The sequence below is a fragment of the Cyrtonyx montezumae genome, unplaced genomic scaffold (genome assembly GCF_038088225.1).
Source record: "Cyrtonyx montezumae isolate F1298 unplaced genomic scaffold, pur_monq_1.0 scaffold_2, whole genome shotgun sequence".
Classification (NCBI taxonomy): Eukaryota; Metazoa; Chordata; class Aves; order Galliformes; family Odontophoridae; genus Cyrtonyx; species Cyrtonyx montezumae.
Genome location: NW_027071936.1, coordinates 16210681 through 16224561, shown reverse-complemented (window position 1 = coordinate 16224561; position 13881 = coordinate 16210681). Strand labels below are relative to the sequence as shown.

The following is a 13881-nucleotide window of genomic DNA, read 5'->3' as shown; positions in this document are numbered from 1 at the left end:
AACATATCTACTGCTCCGTCCTCTCAAATCAAGCAGCTCGTGATGGAGAAATACCAAACACGAGCTTCCACACAACAAGTCACTGATCGGAATAAAAACGTCTTACACAGACAAATTATTTTGCTATGCTGTTACCAACACAGGTAAATTGGGTTTTAATATTTCTCAGCATCAATGAGAGCATTGCACTCCAAACCACATAAGTGGCCCCGGACAGACGGTAAATTTTTGCTTTCTTTTACTTCTTTGGCCTGATAAAAAACCTCAGCAAAGATAATACTTGTGTGGGCTTACTTTAAAGTACTCATCCCCTCATAAACATCGCCATACCATAAACATCCTGAACTAGACGGTAGACCTTAGCTTTAATCAAAAAGGATTTTTTTCCAGGAGTTGCAAGCCATACAAACAAAACCCACAGTACTTCCGGTTTGCAATCTCTCCTGCTGTAAACACTCACATTCTCCCTTAACCAATGACGCTATCATCGAAAAGTTTGCGTGATTACTTTGAAGCAAAGCACAGAATTAACTGGAGGTCAATTACAATCCTTCATGTAATCTAATCGAATGTAATCATTGCTCATGTTTTTGCGATGTGCTCCACAACACCTTTCGTGGTAGGGTGAGGTTAGGAAATCAGTCACGGATTAAGGCTCCGTACGTGATTTCTCAATGCTCTCAAACGTCACGCAGAAGCAATGCTTTGGAGGTAACTCAGGAAACATGACAAATTCTAACATTTCATATATTTGGAGGAGGAAAAATATTGATAGACGTTGGAAATGAACGGGGAATTTATCTGGCTAATATCTCCAGATTCCTTTCACAGTTTTAGACTGTCTTCTAGGCAGTTCCTCTCTCAACGTATCGTACAGGGAGATGACTGGTTAACATATGCACCTGAGTCAGCTGTCGAGTTGATAGGTTTCAATAAAATAGTGACAACATCATCATTCCAGCAAGTAAGTGAAACGGCATTAGCTTTTTCAGTGTTCGTGAGGCACGGAGATATTGCTGAAGATATTTTAATTTTTCCCCTACGCATTTATGAAAAAGGATATGTTGTCATTACACTTGCATAAGATCGAACCACATAAACGAATTAACGGATAGATATTCCAATACGCAATTGTCCACACATCATAGATCAAACCAATGAGCTGACTGATGAGGTTTAAGCTGAAGTAAATAGTACACTCGTGAAAGGTTTATGGATGCCTATTAATCCACAACGTCCCACTTGAAATGATTTCCTAGTAATAACAGTGGAATCAAGGAAAATCCTTTTTATTGTTGTGTCAAGGCTTAAGAAACCGGAGAGACCAATTTCAAATCTCGCCAAGAGAGGGCAGTGAAATATCTCCGATTATTAGATCTCCCACAACGGCCACATCCCTTAACAGCGAGCATGATAGCAAATAATCTCCGCAGACGCTTAATTTCAAAATCTGTGGTGCATTTAACTGATGCTGTATTATTTTTAACTACAATCCTCCCATCCCTGAGTAAATATAATCTTTTGTTTAGAACTGGGGAAAAAAAAAATAGAAAGAAAAAATGATCAAAACAAACAAATCCTATGAAATAAGATTACTTCTTTTTCCCAATTCGTACAGTTTTTTCAAAGCAGAGTATTAAGAGCCACTTGCCTTCTACAGACAAGGTAATAGCAACTTTTTTTAAAAAATTTCAAATCTTCTGGTAACTTCTCCAGAATATGTGGATTTGACCTCAGCCCTGTTCTGCGATTTCATTTCTGTCAAAATCTAGAGCGACAAGGTAGAGGGCTGCTTCTTTCCCCAGCTCCTAAGGATCTTGTCATAGTTGCTGTCCTATGCCGTTCACGATGATTGACTTTTCTTTGGGAGAAGTCAGTACACTCTATTTTTTTTTTTTTTTTCTTTGCCTGAGGTTATCAATGGAATTCTATGTTGAGAAGCTTATAATGCGCTCCACCAAAATCTGACAGTAAAATATCTGTTACAGCTCTTATTTCTGGCCTCCGAAGTACTGTGGTATCTTCAAGTAAATAGCCTCTAGAAAGTCTGAGTCTTCCGTTACACCCGTGGTTTGAAAAGTATGGCTGGCAAAAGCAATTAGTTCAAGCGTTCTCATCTTTCTTTTTTATTATCAGACCCAGGATTTCTGCTTTATCAAAAAAACTTTCAAGGGGTAGATGTAATCCAGAGGAAAATACTTTATTGCGTACAGAAAGTCGGTGTTTATATCGAACGGGGAGATCACGCCAATGATACAACCTGGCCAGTTTGGCACACGGTTACGTATTTGTACTCGGCCTGCCACCTTTGAAAATATCCGTTAAAAGATTAATAAGTAATAAAATATGATACCCTTCATTTCACTCTCTCTTTCCATACTTATGCATATCTAAAGCTAGCTTAACTAGACCAAACATTTCCACGTAGGTACTGCCTCTCTTTTCACAGCAAGTGAAACGAATAACAAAATAAAAAGCATAATAATGTTGAGGAAAAGCATTTCTTTAACAAGATGTCATAACATTTGACATTTTCTTTACTGATGTACTCACTTTTCCTCGTAAAAATAATTTTCCTCAATATGCTAAAGTGGTACAACAAACTAGAAACAGCTTCTGATGACTAACGGACTGACAATCTGGATATCACACAGCAGTTAGAAAAGAGTCCAATAGTACTAAAAAGACATGAAATCACTGGAATAAGAATGATGATTATTTATAAAATAATTTGAAAGAAATGATCTATAAGAATAGCTATGATGTCATTAAAAAAAAAACAAAAAACATAGGTTGCCTATCACGTTTAACCTTTTCTCTCCCAAATTAAAACAGCAGCATAAAGACCTTTGTCATGAAACCGCTTCGACGGGAAACTCCTTTCCCATTGGGCTGCAAAGAATTTCTTTAATACACGGGGACGCTAAAAACATTTGCATTCAGAGCTACGATTCCTATTGAATGCAATCCGTTGGAAGCTTACACTCACAAAACCCCATAAAGATTGTATCCTCGTGCGGAAAGATATCCATCACTTAGGTGGTCTTTTCACGTTTGCTCTCCTGCAGATATAATAAGCGGCAATGCCAAAAACAAGCAGATCGTCAGGTCTTCAACAGCACAGTCAGTAGCAAGAGGGGACAGTAACTTCCACACGATGTTCCGTGTACGGAAAGCCCCAAGGCCAAACAGAAAAATCAATTTAAGTATCCACAATCAGGCATACCAAGAAACTCATTATACGTTTACTGTAGACCAAACAAGCTGTGAATTACTTTAGCCTTTCAAATTTATTTCCGAAGATAATTTGTGATCAAATAGGCTGCAACACGTGGGGGAAACACAGGCTGTACCTTACAATCTGGAGTAGAGAATTTGACTACCAAAATACCGTAGACTGTATTTCCGGATAAAATGTTTCCTTATAACATTACCATTCTGTAGAACGGAAAGTTGACGTTATCTGTTCCTCATACAAAAACTTGCAGAGATAGCAAACGTTCACTTATGTGGCACTTTGTTTTCATAAGTTGCTGCCCTGTTCTGGAATAAACTCCACGGAGTTCCGATATCGAATACCTTCGCTAGTTAAAATCCTTTACGTGACCAAAACTGCTAGGACAGCAGATAGAGCACCAGTATAATTTAAAGCTCGGACATAACGTCTGAGCAGGTTTTTTCACTGTGAACCTCTCGTGCATTTTACACCATTGCCTGCGGTCTCTCAGCAAGGCATGAACCTTTATTTTTGCTAATGCGATACTACTGTGGGGCTTACAACCTCCCCGCGTAGCACACTGCAAGGCAAAACATTCCGATACAGACTCCAACTTCAGAAGCAGAATTTGTTATTTGAGGGAAAAGTTGAACGAAGCAGCAGCAGGACGAAAGCGGCTCGTACGGGGATTGCAAAGCGAGGCGGTTGCTGCAGGTCAAGGATGAAAAGGAAGGTGAAGATGGCTCTTAATGAAAACAGGGATGACACGAGGAAGAAGGGTTTACAAAACCATTTCATTGCTGTAGCACGAGTGGGACTGATACTCTTTTTAGATGTTCTGTGGATATTTTAATGTCATTGCATGAACTGCCACAGTTCCAAGTGAGTGATGACCGTGGATACTGGCTATTTAACTAGATCCTAGCTAAACTATTTCTTACTTGACGTTTTTATGTTATATATTTATCTTAGATAACCTACAACTGAGATATATATCTGTACAACGTACAGATTAAAAAAAAAAAACTGTTATATTTTTAAAGAGAGACACTTTTTCCTACAGTAGTATATCACGTACTTTTTTCTTGATAAACGTTTCTGCTTCTTGCAGATTGTTTAAATTTACCGGTCATAGCAAATGGTTAGCTTAACGTCACCATTAGTTTAATATCCTCGGTTGCAATCCATTCCAGTGGCTCTTTTAAAGCTGACACAGAATTGTTTATATGTATCAATTTTAATTTGAGTTCAAATGCCAATCCAAACTCTTCTTCGGAAAATTCCACCCTATCCTTTCCCGTATACGTGAGAAGCGTATTCAGCCCACTGCCACACTTCAGAAAGAAATTGCCATATTAAGTTTTACAGGTTTTGAGAAACGGAGAGAAGTAGGACTGGAAGTAGGACTGAGATTATTTACTAACACAGCTCCCACAGCTGCTAGATATACACTGCTTGAAATATAATATTCCCTCCCTGAAACAATTAATTTCTCAGAAAAAGAGCTTGTATCAAGAAAAGTAACTTCTGCTTATGGGGATGAAAATGTGAAGTACTTGAGACAATATATACCTGTCTCCTTCTGTCACCTCTGCAGTACATTTTTAAGCAAAAAAAAACACTATGGCAAGAATATTTATTATTAATTTTTACTTTAACTTACCTTTTGATTAAGGCGCTATATCATAACTGCAGAACAGGCAAAAACCTGAACACTGTACTTTTAGGGCTGAATCATAAAAATCAATATTACGAAAGAACTATAAATATTATGAAGTCATCAAAAGCCTCACCATCCTCATCTTTATCGTCTGAAAAGAACTTGAGAAGTACGAGGAGGTGGCCCTTCCTACTTACACAGAAGCAACTTTTTTTCTCTGGCAATAGCTTCTAAGATTCTTCTAATTGCAGGAAGAGACACGGGAGACATAACTTAGCATTGCTATAAATGCAATTTTGAGACAAAACAAAATACTAATAACTCCGAAATTAGTCTGATACATAAGAAAAAGTAATTCAAAACTTCAGAACAAATGAAGGTTTATGCATGCTAAACTGCCGTACTGTGAAATACACGAGCTAAACACTAAAATGCTATATAAGCAAGGATTATCTAAGTTGACATCACTTCTCTTTGTCTTTTCAGATATCCCCATTTGTTTCTTATCTGTCTTAAAAACAGCACAACACAAATTTACTGAACTTTCAGCTGCGTTGCATTAATAGCAGCAGAAAGCAATTTCCACAGTTCCACAGTTTTCCAGTTTCCACAGACACGCCATTTCTCCTCTTCCTCTTCAGCTAATCACAGTATCCACACACGTTTTCTCACCTAGCCCTAATGGGACGCTCAAAGTAACCTGAGCTCTTCTCCCTGGTGGGCACCACTCTCCTCTCACTGGAGGATGGGATGGCTGATCCTTACCTCCCTGTTCGTGTAATATTTTCTGACACTTGCCTACGCGTGACTGAGCCGTACCGACGAATTTGGGAGTCTTCATCAGTTTCACAGATGAAGTCACATTTCTACCCACTGTAAACCTACTCCCAGGGCTGTGAAGACTGAGTGGTAGATATTACCTATATATTACGGAGGCTGCTCTAAGTGGAAATCTGCGCAGCCTACATTTTCATTGGGTTCACCTACCTGTTTGTCACAAACATCTTACGACTTGACTAGCTCTCCTGTATCCCACAGCCGGAGGAGGGGGAACATGGTAAAAATGTTTGCTCTTGTGTTCTCCCTGTTGTAGTAGAAAATGCCACCAAACACTCTACGTCCCCAAAGGCAACGGGCACTGGGTTTACCACGGTTGTTTATCCTACTTCAGGAGAATACCAGAGACTACCGTCAATAAAATGAGATTCGACATCGAGATCAATGAAATGCAGTCTTTCCACAAGCAAACCAGCTAAAAAAAACCTTGCTTTCATCACCGCTGTACACAAGCATTCAGCATCGAATCACACATGCTTTCCTATTTTCCTAAAAAAAGGTTAGCTTGGAACAAAGCAACCTCAATAGGAAAGAAGAGTGATCTGTCGACTTTAAAACTTGTGCCAGCAAAGTTCCGATCGACGTGAGCCCCCCAGATCTTTCAGCGTAACACAGAGTCTCAGCATCCTAAAACAACACGGCCTTCAAGTAAAAGCCCCTCACGATAAATGTACATATTAGCAACAGCTCAGTACTACGGGGACCCACAGCTCTGTCTCGACGGGACACGGCAGGCCATCTAATCCTGTCAATCTCGTCTTACGATTCTTCAGAATAAAGACAAATAAAGACAACACAATTAATTGAGGTAAAATCGCTGTAGATGAAGTACCGCATATTATGCCCTATGATCTGTATCATAGCCCTTACGCTTCCCAGCATTCCCCCAGCTGTGCATCGAGCTCTTCAGTCAAAGAGCTGAACAGCACCCTTCAGCACCCTCAAAAGCTAAAGCTAAATGACCCATTTCCCACTACTGTCTCTTTATGTCTCCTGTTAAAAGAAGTAGCTCAACTTTTTATTGTTCATCTCTCCTATTTACATGGTTTTCCAATTACCGTTAATTATTGACTATGCCTGGTTTACATCCAAATTTGAACGGAAATATTTAATTGGCTGAAGATCTAGTTGTTATCTCCTTTTCACAAATGAATCAACGACAAGACCTCTAGTGCACTTCCCGTTGAAAAATGTGCATTGATCTCAGTTACAATTATTCGAGAAATCAAATACTTCTCATCAGATGATAGCTCTGGTCAAAAACGAATCAATTCTGAACAGCAAAAGACAAACGTTAAACGCTTCCATTCTGAAATCTACCTACATTTCACCGAGAATCTCTATCTTGAAGAACACGATTTCAGGTTGAGCTGAGTGCTCTATTCTACTAATTTCAGGAACGGTGAACAACATTCTTGAAGCAGCGCACACCGAGTGCTCCCTTAAAGGTGAAGAGAAGTCCCTAATGGGATTTTCAAAATCACATAGCAGCATTGCTGCCTGGGACGTCAATGAAGCATTAAGTCCATTCTATAATCATACACACTTTCTTATGACATTATTTAAAATGTCACTTTGGAGGCACTTCAAAGTTCCCAAGCACTTCAGATCTCAGAAATTAGTTACAAAGCTAATGTGCTCAGCCGAAGTATACGAGGATAAAAATCCACTGCAACTTGCCAGCCAGTTCTGCAGATCCACGTTCACTGTGAGGCTCTCACAGCTTCTTAGGCAGAAGAAAAAAAAAGATAGCCATAGCAAACATTTTTCAAAAGTTACCCAAGTAATCACAGTGAGAACTGAAAATGCTTACTAATTTCAGTTGTTGAACTTGGAAAAAAAGTCCCTTGGTCTGCTCAGCCTGTGGACAGCTGTAACAAGTGCAAGAGGAAGAAGGGAACCAAAAAATGAAGGAAAATCGTCTGATGTAAACAAACCAAGTTCCCCTCATCATATTAACCTGACCAGTGTTTCAATCCAAATTGTCCTTCTCATCCCAGTTTATTCATTTGTTGTTTTTTAACAAACTTAAAGCACGTTCCTCTATTCAGAGAAAAAGAATATCTATTTCTAAAAGTGAAAGAATGACATTTTGTAGCACGCTATGCTCTTATGTCCACTTTTAAGTGCACGATAATCAAGTGGGAGCTGCTGTGGTTAGGCATTTTCTTAACACTATCAGTGAAAAATGAGAGTTACTGACACAAACAGTTTTTTGTTTTGTTTTGTTTTTAATGGCCGATCTTGCTCAAGTGTCCACTGTCATAACAACATAGTAAGGGAAATTAAAAACACAGTTTTGAAATGGGAAAATGTTTTTCCTGTTCTTTCCTGTCAAGACAACCGCATTTTTAACACGAGGGATGTAAAATATATCCTCTTATCCTGCTGAACAAATATGAATACAAAGAATGAAACTATATAATTTAAAACACATTAAAAAATTGTCTCCTTCTAATGAAAATAATCAGTCAAAAGTCTCAATCCCACTGAAAGCAGTTTACAGTAAGAACATCCATATCAGTTTTGACAAGGATGGAAATGCTGAGCAAAATACAGACAGACACATCCCTGCCAAAACCGCCCAGAGAAATACTACAGAGCACCAAGCACCCGAGGGAAATGTCTGTTTGACACCAATGCTTCTCCCCCGGGTCCCACTGCGCTGTCCCCTCCGGCCACCCTGCGTTTTCTCTTTTCCCCACCATTCCTATTCCAGGAGCAAAATGCGATTACTAGGTGGCCTGAAAGATTTTCATTCTGGGGGTTCAAGATCATCTCCTCAAACTCTAGCAATGTCACAACTCAAAGCAAACCATTTGCACGCTGAAAACTAGATCATCCTCTACCTCGGTCGTTTATGACAAATTTTAACCTGCCATTCAACGTTAATATTCTAGACTGAGAAATCTGGGCACCTACCCCACCTCACAGCTTAGAGTCGGCTCTCGTACGACTGGCCCCTCAGCGTTCGAATGCTGACTATATGGTTCAGCAGACACGGCTTACTGATCTTCTTCTTTGGAGAAACAGGCGGAATCCCATGTTGCTATTGCACTAAGTTTGCCTTGGTTTTGTGGGCTTTTATTTGGAGTCTGAGATTCTGTGTTCTGGTTAATTTTACCTGATCCAGGCTCATGTATTCCTGGTGGATGTCCCAGTCCACAAGTGAATAATTCACAGGGAACGTGTAGGTTGCTCATAACACATCCTATAGTAGTTGCTTTGTATAAATAAACGATCACTAGAAGGACTTGAACCTTGTCCTTCGGTATTCCTCTGGCCGAATCCACTGAGGCACTGTACCTATCTCTAGCTTCTTTTCTTCACTTTGTTGGGAACAGACTTTGCTTGTCTGAAGAAACAGCCTGGGTTCAGGGCAGGCACCTGTCTGTACAACAGCGGCATTTGGATCTCTTTTCCAGGTGGTAAGCCACAGAATACTCAGAGTCCCTTCTCTGTCTCTTTCTGCAGTCTCACATTTTAAAAGAGTATGCTTTATTCAAAAGCAAAAGAGAGACTTTTTTAAGACTTACAAAATTCAGAAATACAGTTTTCTCTTGCTTTGGCCTTCAAAAGTCTAATACACACAATTTTTGTTTAGTTTGACTTTTTAAGCTAACCAGAGTTGCATTTTCAAGCAACTCATCGCTCTCCACTAACACAAAGTTCACCGTGCATGTGAAAAAAACCTCCAAGCCAAATCAAATTTCACTGAGATGCTACTAAAAATTTTAAGAAGCTGGCAGAAAGCGAAGGACTGCTCACTGTATCTTCGTACACTGAACAGCATTAAATAAAGGAAGGAAATTTTACTCTTCAGCAGGTATAAAAACTGCACTGAACTGGAGTAGCAAGTCCCAGTCCACTAAGGTATTTCATTACTTCTTTACTGTTGGCATTAAGTAGCTTATTTCGTTTTTAAAAAAACACTCATGTATGTCAAGTTATTTAAAGAGAGTATCATTTCAGTACGGTGCCAGGTCTATCGTTTCTATCAATACTACAGTCAGAGCAGACACGGCATTTCTTTTAAATTCCCTGAAAAACACACCATCAATAACCCTCTGAAAATCGTGAGCGTATCTTTCAGTCGCATCATAAATTGCATGTCAGCCTTTAAAAGCAGCTGGAACGGACCACAGCTTCAAGCACCAACTGCTGACACATATACATTCTTAAATCACATTGCAGGGCTCTACCTTTGATCGTGATCACAGGGAGAACAGCTGAACTTATAATTTGCTTCACGTAGCTAAACAAGAAGGAAATGCTGTCTCCATTCTCGGTGATTACATAGCGCTAGCTAACAAGTCAGCAAAGCTGCCCGACTTTTTTTTAACTAACGAAGAAAGAGGAAATTAGAGAAAGAAAGATGCCCCCACCCCCCCCAATACAAAACAAAACTACATTTTAAATGTATCAGAAGAGAGAGAAATTTCCCCACAAGAGAAGCCAAATTCACACCGTTGCTTCTTGGAGCGAATGTAAGAAAAACAGATATACCGGATGACAAAAGAAAGCCACGATTATAACCAGTTGTTCTCTGATGAAGCAGAAGAAGCCGTAATCATTTTACTAGGAAAAAAAAAAAGCAAAAGAACTTTCACGTTTTTGAATAAATATCGCAACTATAACACGTTCCATGCAACACGTAATCGTAATCTGTAAAAAAAAAATCTGCATGAATTGATGCTGCAGGGAAGGTCTCATCGCTCATGCTAGCAGAGGAGAGGAACACCACAGCTGCTAGGCACTACGGCTTCTTCACCCACATACACGTGAAGAATGCTTTGCACTATAGATACCCCTTGGGTTAAGATTTGCAACATTTTCTACTTAAGGTCATCACATGAAAAACATTTAGGACGGAGCCATGAAATCCTACCAAACGCTGCAGGCTCAAAGCATCCTGCGTGACTCAGCCGTCCCACTCAGGGTATCCATTTTCCTGCTTGCTCTGAGACAACCCCAGGTAATCTGAATGCAAATTGAGCCCCGGCAAGCACATTGAGGTGCAGAGAGGGAGACGAAGGCTGGCTGGAGGAAACTACAGAACCTAGTCGAGAAGAGAAAGAAAATCCATAGGAGGTGGGTGTATGCTAATAGGGATAGAAAGGCAGGGCAAAACGCACCATGGTCTCCAATTGCCCATACGCGGTAAGAAAAACAGTGTGGGAAGAGCAAGAAAGTCCTATAAACTTCAAAAGGTCTACCCCAAAGCCTCTGAGGATGAGCCCGCTCTGTACTTCAAGGAGCAATGGATGAAACATGAAAACCACTTTATTACTGCAGCGCTGCTTTCTACACCGCTAAGATATAAAACAGCACTCCTCTGAGCGGTGAGCTCCCTTTCATTCATTTGTATGTCGGATGGTTATTCAGAGGAATGGCAGCTTTTACTTCAACAGTATAGATAAAAGTATTGCGCTAAAATTTAAATGTCAAAGAATACATACTCAAATGTCAAACACCAACAGACAAATGCCGACAGAGAAATGTCAGAAATACTCCCTTGTCTCTCACTGGGTATAACTATATCTGCACAAACACAGGCCACAGCAGGATACGTAAAGGCAAGAGTTTTTCTGCAGTTCCTTTGGGACTGAAACACTACTGGTTTCAATAAAATCAGTATCTGGCAGTGATCTGGTTGTTTTACTCCAAGCGTCTGACCCTGGCAACACATACAGCTTAAACGACGTCCGGTCTGCAAGGTGATGAATGGTATTTACAGATGTAACAGTGCATCAGGTGAGATAAGTAGCATGAAGAATTTGTATTTCAGGCAAATCCCGGAATCTGCTGAATTTGGTAATTCTTCGCTAGATGAAATACCCTTACACAATGACTTCTCACATCAGTGCTCCCGCTGCTTCCCAGGTCTGTTAACACACGGAAGTGGAAGGAGGGGACCCACACACAGCTTCTACTAGGTACATGGTAAAAATTGGCCAGTGGGGACAAATAAACGCAACATCTTGATAACTTCAAAACTGTTTGCATTTTTTGAGTCCCAGGATTATTAACCCGTGAATACAGGTGAACATTTCCGAAGTTACAGAATAACTCTCTGACCCAAGCAGAACTGACTTCAAATAGAATTCGGACACTCAAGAAATCAGAGTGCACTTTAAAACGTTGCTTGCTTTAATTACAATCAATCGGTTATTCGTTAGGAAAAATAAATAAATAATTTACACACTTGACTTGATGTGAACTTTTGGTCCCAGTGACTTCAATGGGCCTTTTGTCACAATTTTAATCTTTTTATCATCTGCAGAAGTACTTGAAAACATATTAATTAGGAAAGATGAATTTGTTTAGAAGTTTCAGTCAGCCTCCTAATTGCAGCTGCTTCCACTAGAGCTGAGAAATTTAGGCCGTGCCGTAGAGAGACCACTAAATATGTGGAAAAACTGAAGCGTACTTTGTTAGCCTTCCTAACAAAAATATACGTGACTCCTGTAAGTATTACAATTTGCTTCCAGCACTAGCGCATTGCATTCTGAAAGATAAAAACTCAAAGAAAACACATGAACTTTTATCAATAGAGTAAAATGAATGTCTGGCATTTTCACCTTAAAGAAATATTTTCTTTTCTATCTCCGATGTAATTGTTAAAGGATCCCCAGCTGGATTGTTAGGGTTAGGGTGGACACTGACTACAAATACCACAATTATTTTAAATTCCTTTACAATTCACGTTAATAAATACATGTGAGTGAATAAGTAATCCATTGTTGCGAACTTTTTTGAACGATACATTCTCACAGTATATACAAGACTGCCTTTCTCAAGAGAATTCCTTTCTCTCAAAAGTACATCTGGACTCTTTCTAAAGCTTTCTCTGCATCACTGAATGTCATTTAGAAAAAGGTATTGGAACAGATTAAATCGTTTCTGCTCTGGATGCTTTTTTTTTTTTTTTAAAAAAAAACTTGCTACAGAGCATCGTCCGACTCAGAATATAGACACTTACAGTGCTACCTTCAACAGAAAAAAATTCCCAGTAATCTCTGGAAATTTTAAACGCTCTTCTTGCAAAACGAAATACAAACGCATGCTTTCGGAATCTAATCTTTTTAACCTTGATTTTCCTCCGAACAAGGCCTCATAAAACTGAATTTCACGGTCCAAAGATATTCTGTCCTAAATCCGTTCTCTTTGACCAATCACTTCCTTCCAAAGACAATCAATGTCTCTTTGTCCTGGAGCTACAGTAATGGATATACAAGGAGGATCCAAAAAGCCTGTTTTACACTCTCATTACTTCTCAAATTTCTGTGTGCCCGTGCTCATTAGCTTCCTCTTTAAGTGTAAGCTTTCACAGAATCACGCAATTGTAAGGGCTGAAAGGGACCTCTAGAGATCATCGAGTCCAGCCCCCTCCCAAAGCAGCTCCCTAGCCCAGGTGGCACAGGTAGGCGTCCAGGCGGGTCATGCACGTCTCCAGAGAAGGAGACTCCACCACCTCTCTCTGCAGCCTGTGCCAGTGCTCCGTCACCCTCAATGTGAAGAAGTTGCCATGCACATTTGTGTGGAACTTTCTATGCTTCAGTTTGTGGCCATTTCCCCCCATCCTATCTTTGAAGGCATTCACCTTCAAAGGCCTGAAGTCAAAAGCGACCCAAATTCAATCAATTAAATTAAATGAAGTCATATGGATTTGTCTTAGGAAAGACTACTTAGTTGCCCTGAAAAATAAATAGCTCCTAAATGCATAGCATGGAAAATAAATCAAACCCAAATATGTTGAAACAGGCTCAATTTGTAGGTGAGGGAAACGGATTCATCCAACATTCTGATTGCCTAAAGGCTTTGCAAAGCGTCCTTCCAAATGTTAACAAGATCCAGCCCCATTTAGCTTCTGAAGCATCTGTTGGGATCTTTGCTGAAGGTGACATAGCCGCAGGCACATGTGTGTACTACGTTATTGACAACAGATGATATAATGGAGCTTGAAACAGCAGGAATAGAATTACAATTCTGATGAAAATCAAAGGAGAAATTCTGGGAGTTTAGAGTCAATTTTAACTTCTTATTTATCTCACTCTTCTTTCAGAGCACTTATCTTTTTACTGCAGAAGGTACGCAGACAAATGATGCACTTCATCATGCAGTGACACTGACACATGGAAGCAGTATACATGTATTAAGATAACTG

General features: G+C 39.7%; 1 protein-coding gene across 2 annotated transcripts in view; it reads right to left on the bottom strand.

Moving 5' to 3' along the window:
• GRID2 (glutamate ionotropic receptor delta type subunit 2) overlaps positions 1–13881 on the bottom strand; it is a 637449-nt gene that overhangs the window by 146722 nt on the left and 476846 nt on the right. The window lies entirely within an intron of this gene.